At 39.5% G+C, this 7,197-nt stretch overlaps 1 long non-coding RNA gene across 1 annotated transcript; it reads left to right on the top strand.

The window, feature by feature from the left end:
* The first annotated feature begins 850 nt into the window (after positions 1-850).
* LOC110873022 lies at positions 851-6,724 on the top strand. Its single transcript, XR_002554869.2, has 3 exons — positions 851-1,900; positions 3,137-3,224; positions 4,281-6,724. It is a non-coding gene; the product is annotated as an uncharacterized LOC110873022 (long non-coding RNA).
* Positions 6,725-7,197: the final 473 nt, after the last annotated feature.

Consider the following 7,197-nt stretch of genomic DNA (forward strand, 5'->3'; position numbering starts at 1 on the left):
AGGCGTTTGTCTGCTTGCTTTCGGCGAGCGTCACGGGTAGCGCGAGATCCAGATGACGACATTGTCTGCAACAGACATCGTCACAGGACTCAACACAATATAATCGAATCTCACCTCACATGTGACAACGGGTGATTTACGGCTCCTAATTTCGCGATTAACGAGCATTAGGACGATAATAAATAGTGTTTAAGACGCAAATTAACTAAATCAGGCCCTTGGAATGCCCAGGAACGTTTATTCAACAATACAGTGCGCGTATGGTGATTTACGGGTAATCTGTTGAATATTACGCGACAACGAACTGATACCGTCCAAAATACTGGCAACACCGACAAATACGGATTTTCTACGAATATTTGATATTTATAAACTTAATTTTGTGAATTTATTGGGCTTCCGTGCGACTTAAACGCAAACGTGAACTAAAAACGCGATAACAGGAAACGTATCGGCAATGAAACGGAAGCGACAGAGACGCCTGCCACATTCAGAACGTACATTTTACGCTATATTTAGCTTCGTAATAAAATTTTAGTAACTACAGTCGAAACCGAATCGAAAAACGGATTAAAAGGCGAACGACGCCTTTTACACGAATTTTTACCGTTATTGACCATCGAACGCGCTAACGACATTTACCGACACCATTTTCATATTTTTAAGACTAAACTTTTAGTTTACGACATTATGGAGCGTTCGGGTTGCGAAAACGGGTCTCGTAGGAATTACGGGCCACTTACACACGAGATGGGCTTATGGGTTTGGGCCCAAGCCCAAACCCACTAATAACAAAACCAGTATATATTTGTGTTATAAACACTTGACTCTCATTTTTTTATACAGATCAAGTAAACACACACACAAACATGAAGTTCAAAATCTATCCTCCTCTCATCTTCCCTTCTACAAAACCTAATATCCACATAAATCCACTGCAAGACCACTCTTCCTCTCGATCTCGTTACCTGCAGGCACAAAGTAAAAAAAATGATGAATACTCACATCTGCTCCCTCTTCCTCTCGACAGCCGGCGGTGGATGAAGACACGCCGCCGCTCACGGCGGCGGCGGTGGTGGTGATTCCAAAGCGATCAGACAAACACCCCCCTGTACTGCTCGCTCTCTCTCCCCGTTTTCTTTTCCGGTCGGACCAGCTCCGATCGTCGTTTCCGGCGACGATGATGAAGAACGGCGGCGGTCTGTGTATCGGACCGGCGGTCGGTACAATTATCCGGCGGTCCTTGTTATTAACCGACAGGTTTCAAACCCCGAGGAGGATGATGAAGATGAAGAGGCTGCTGTTGGTGTTGAAGATGGTGGTGGTTTTCCGACCACCCGACTGCGACAACGAAAGAATCGCCGTGAGAGAACGGCGGTGAGACCCGACGGCTACCGGAGCCGCGTCGGAAGTTGTACGGCTGAAATGGTGGTTGAGCGATGGTGATGTTTTTGTTCGAACTGACGAGTGTTCCGATTCGGGGCGCGTATCAGGTTCGGGTCAGATTTGGTAAGTACTCGAGTCAGATTCAAGTCGTTTGGAGTCTCGGGTTTGGTCAACAGAAATTTCGGGTCGGTCAACAGCTTCGGTCAGAAGGCTCGATATGGTCAATGGTTTGGTTTAGTCAACATGGGTCGGCGGTTCGGTTCGCGGTCAGATGGCTCGGTTCGGTTTGACTCGGTCAAACCGAGTCAACTCAGTGTTCGGGTCAGCGGTTCAGGTCAACAGTTTGGTTCGAGTCAGCTAGTTCTGGTCAAATTATGAAGCGGTTCGGGTCGACTCGGTCGAACCGAGTCAACTCGGTCAAGCCTGGTCAATACAGCGAGTTGACTCAGTCAACTCATCCGGTCAACTCAGTTGACCCGGTCAACATCTTTCGGCATTTCGACATAAAGAATTGGTAAAATTTAATGGCACGATTACTTTTGTCGTTTTTTCATTTAAAATGGATTACGTGACAACGAGCTCAAATTGAGTAAATAATAGTTCACCTCCTGAAATATTAGAGATAACTTATATAAACATTGTTTATATTGTTTGAATATTGTTGAATTTTGATAATATAGCGACAACTAGTGTTGCCGGGGGACGTCCAAAAACAGAGGAAACTCTACCCGTTTTTCTCGAAATACGAAAACAAAACGTGATTTATTGAAAAAAAAAAAAGACAACTAATGGTATCGAGCGACTTTTATGAAAACCAATACACATATATGATTACTTACAACGACACTTTAAAACTCACAAATACGTCATTAACGTAACTATTTCATGAAACAAATATAAGGATTTGTATATTTATTTTCAAACGCGTAATGCTCGACAATTCTTTTATAAAAGTGAATGTAGTCTACTTCGGACTACAACACATTTCGGATTCTTTTATAGAAATTAATATAGCTATTATATTACTTTAAACTTGACAATTCGACAAGTCTTTATAAAATCAATGTAATGATTGATATCGTTTAAAATGTCGAATAATACGACTTCTTTTCATAAAAATTAATATATTGTATATTTATTTCAACAATCAAACGACACGACGATTGTTTTACTAAAATAAATATAGTGTATATATTTATTTGAAATATTAAACGACACGAATTCGTTTTATAAAAATAAATATAGCTTACATATTTATTTTAAACATTGTACAACACAAGGTCTTTTATAAAGTAGATATAGTTTATCTATTTATTTCAGACTTCAAACGACTCGATGATGCTTCTATAAAATAAATATAACTTTATATATTTATTTCAACCGCCTAAACGGTAGGTACTCGTATTTTGATACGAAAGGCGATATACATAATATGAGTTTGTTATGTGTTACTTCATATGAATATTCTTTTATACACGTACGACTTTTCGGAACGACTACCATTATTTTGTCGATATATTGATATTTTTGTATAAATATTTATATATGTCGAATTTCTCAAAAACTAAGTACTTTCTAGACTTAGTAAATTATTAACGGTATCAAACGAGACTTAACGCGTATAACTTAGTCATTTTCGTTAAGTTAACAACTTACGTCGAATCATTCGGCTAACGATTCGGTAGAGCTCGATGACACGTAGTTTAGTTACTACGTTTATTCAGAAAACTTATAAGATATTCCGTGTTAGGAATATCGTATAACGTACGTTAGCGAGTGTCTTCTCGGAAACGACATCACGAAGTCGTAATTAGCTAGCATTGCACATGGAAATCCAGGTGAGTTCATAACCCCACCTTTTTACGGTTTCACATTTTTATAAATGTTTTCGGGGTGGAAAGACATGCACGTTTTGCAGAAAACACACAAAGTTTTCGACTAACAAAGACTGCATATTTTAGACAAAGCACGTATTGCAAGAACATACAAAGCTTTTGAACGAACGAAAACTCATATTTCTAAATCATATTACGAATGGATTTCGAGGAACTCAAATGGTTTACGAATGGATTATACTAAATATACCGGTTTTTACAAAACAAATGCGGATTATCGAAATGAGAATGATTTTCATGACTAGGGATGGATCGTCTGGTGATAATATAGAGAGACTGGGGAGTTGGCCTTAGAGGCTGTGGAGGTTCAGCCTTAGAGGCTCGGGTAAAATACATGTTACAATTATTACAGACATTTTTATAAATGATATGGTTAGCCTAAGGAGGGTATACTACTTAGATCATGTGAAGGGTGGGTACAACATTTAAGGCCATTAATCCTCGTCGTGGGACCGTGGCACATGAGTGATAGATCTATTTGGGTGTAGCGAGCCCATACCCATGAGGCCGGGGCGGCCCATAGTGGTGACTGTGTCTTACAGCCGGAAGCCCGGTACAAATTTGCTAGGTTTGAGTTTTCCTGCACCATTTCACACATACCATTGGCTTTGCAACCCATTGGTGATCTCTTTTTCCTTATTGCTACATACCAGGGATATAAATACTTACAGAAATACTTGATTTATACAAATTAAATACCATGTTTTATACAAATTCAAAGCATAGGATTTATGGGGGCGTGGAGTCAAAGTCAGGGTGGGCATTGACGGTTATACGAACATTACAAATACGAGAGTTTACAAATACATGGTTTTACGAACATAATGCGTTACAAATACAAAGTTTTCATATAACTTGGCAAGAAAATGATTTTCTAAATTCGTTTTCTCAATATTATTTCACAAACCGGTTATTCAAAAGATTTATTTCAAATCTTTTACAAACAAACTATGAACTCGCTCAACTTTTTGTTGACTTTTTCGCATGTTTCTTTCTCAGGTTACTTTTCAGAAACTATGGCACGGTTGGAATAGGAGGACCATGTGGAGTCGAGTACTTAGTGGCGTTCAATTTTCTAAAAGACTTAGCTTATTTGCTTCCGCTGTGCAATGAAAATACCAGTCCAGTCACGCCAGCTCTGATAATTTCGGGGTGTGACATCACAATCCTAATACTACTAAAGCTCGAGAACACTACCAAGTATTCACATAATCACATAGGCACATAAGCACAGATTCACGTAAGCACATAAGAATGTAAGGCACATAAGCACAGAAGGCACATAGAATACACAGAACCTGGCTACATTTTGCACATATTCACAGAGGCGGTCAGAATACAGAAACCTATCATTCAAAGTTCGCGAGCGTTTGAGAATAGCGATCGCGTATAACGTAGCGAGTAGTATAGTATAAGTGTATAATCTAGCATATGGTCGTCCACAATTAGCGATTTGGCAGCGTTTTGAGATAGAGATGCAGTGCGAGTTGTGTGTGTCGATTCAAGCAATAGCGAAAAGCGAATAATTCACCAAAAATCGAAAACACATAAATAAATAAGTCATATAAAACACATAAAATCTACATAAAATCGACAAATATCAGAGTCGGCAGTAGCGATCTCAGAATCGAAACACATAGAAATCGAGAAATAGATTGTCTGCGGCTAGATAGACTTCGACTAACCAAAGTGATTCGACTATTCACAAGGGCTTTTAGTACACACTTAAACTTTCGGGACTGTGCTCTCGCCTCGAGTTTGGGCGAATGGCATGCATCCTTCCAGTTTCAGTGCGACTTCAAGTCGTTGGAGTCCGTCGAGACTTTGATGAGAGTTTTGTAAAGCAAAATAAGATTGGAACGAGTCGTCAAGGTTCGGGTTTCACCCATGACTTAACAACTTTGCTCCTGTTTTTGATAAAGTATGGATTTCACTCCTGATTCAACTTAAATTCTCGTGTTTCATAGATAAATATAGATCGAACAGGCGATTAAATCGAGAGTTTGCGGTTTTCACACCTAATCTCGACCTAATCACTTGTTCATTTTCGAAAATTAGGGTGCAGTGATAGTGTAGCGTGTGCGAGAATAGCGAGAGATAGCACGTAAGCTCGTACAGCAACCCTAAGGGTACGCACAAGTCGGTCTGTTAGTACCTAACTATAGACTAGGTAATTTCTAAGACGTCGACCCGGACTAGGTCGAGTCTTGCCTAATTCTCTATAGTTATGGCTCTGATACCAATCTGTCACACCCCAACCGATGGCGGAATCATCGGGGCGCGGCACTGAGCGAAACAAATTGTCCAGAAGTTTCCATAACGACTATATTTACCAAATATTTAAAGCAACACGTCCCATACCATGTCGTAAATGATAATACAGTTATTACAGAAAAGATCTAGCCAAATTGTTCTGTTCCGACAACTCAGATTTTTATTACAGACAATTGTTTATTGTTGACCTAGGTCTTTCCTAGCCTCGATTTCACAGCAAAGAAAGCAAATAAGCATCCTAAGCACCTGTCACATACGTTAAAGTAAAAGTCAATACACATAGTGTAAAGGTGAGCATACAAGTTTAATAGATATAATAGAGTTCGAAATCGATTACGCATACCAGCACGTACACAATGTGAAGTGAGGCATGTTAGTTATCGACATGAACCTATCGATACCAATGACTGCGGGTTGACTGCCCAAGGCAGTTCGCGATACACACTCACCACTGTGAGCCATGTAACTAATTGTCCTTAACAACCCCTGAGCGAACAGGTGCTGAGTCCAAACTATAGTACTATCGTTGCTAAGGCAGGTAGACAGCATTCTATGTGTAAACATAACAAACAAGCATTCATTAAGTCACGTATACATGCGGTAACGGTTAGCGTTAAAAGTATTGCGTAGTGTGTTTGATGTGATTTAGAATAGGTAACGTATGTAACACCCAAAAGTGCATAAAGCAAAAAGGGATCGAATATACTCAGAGCGATTGGTGGATTGAAGGGAGCGCTAGAGAGTAAGGTTAGCCTGATCAGAACGATAGTATAACGAATAAGCGACGCGTAAAACGATACAAGTGCTAGTGGGTCGGACAGCGGGTCGATCGGATGGTAGTCTGATCGGACATCTGATCGTGCGAGTGGCAGTCCGCTCGGATGGTCATCCGATCGGATGACCTTTCGAGTGGATTGTTTCCTCCTTTGAGAAGGATGTGTTTGTGTATGATGGCTTGACTTTTGAAGTTTTTGTTGTAGCATTTTGAAAACATAGAAGTATCACTACCTTTCAGGTCGATACCCCGATTGGTTGGACACTTCAGTGAGAACAAGTTCACAGCAGTTTGTCATTCGATCGGATAGTAGTCTGGTTGGGTGGCAATCCATTGGTATTGATGATGTGCGTTAGGTGTGATATAATTTAGATTTATATTTAAGCCCTTTTTACACTTTTAGCCAAGTTTTAAATTTATAAAACACGATATTTACTAACACTAAACACACACGTGGGCAAGTACACCCATCGTGGACGTAGTATAGTGTTGGTAAGATACCGAGGTCGTCTAAGGACACAAGAGCTTTTAGTACCGGTTTATCCTCAACGTCTAATCAAATCAAAAAGAAGTTATAAAAGATTTTTAAACTAAGAAAATAAAAACTAACTAAATGCTGAAAATTAAAATAAAATAAAAATAGATAGACAAGATGAATCACTTGGATCCGACTCGTGTATTAGTATAACCTTTGATTATTTTCGCACTTTTGCACTTGTTTAAGAGATTATCTTAGTTATTGTAGTAGGCCCCTCTTTTGAAGGCGACGTTACCCTCAACCCAGTAGTTTGAGTCAGCAAGGATACAATCCTAAAGGGTTGGATTATTGGAAGATAATGAATTAAGTTATTAATGCAAATTATGGTA

This window comes from Helianthus annuus, chromosome 4, assembly GCF_002127325.2.
Source record: "Helianthus annuus cultivar XRQ/B chromosome 4, HanXRQr2.0-SUNRISE, whole genome shotgun sequence".
In the NCBI taxonomy this organism is placed as follows: domain Eukaryota; kingdom Viridiplantae; phylum Streptophyta; class Magnoliopsida; order Asterales; family Asteraceae; genus Helianthus; species Helianthus annuus.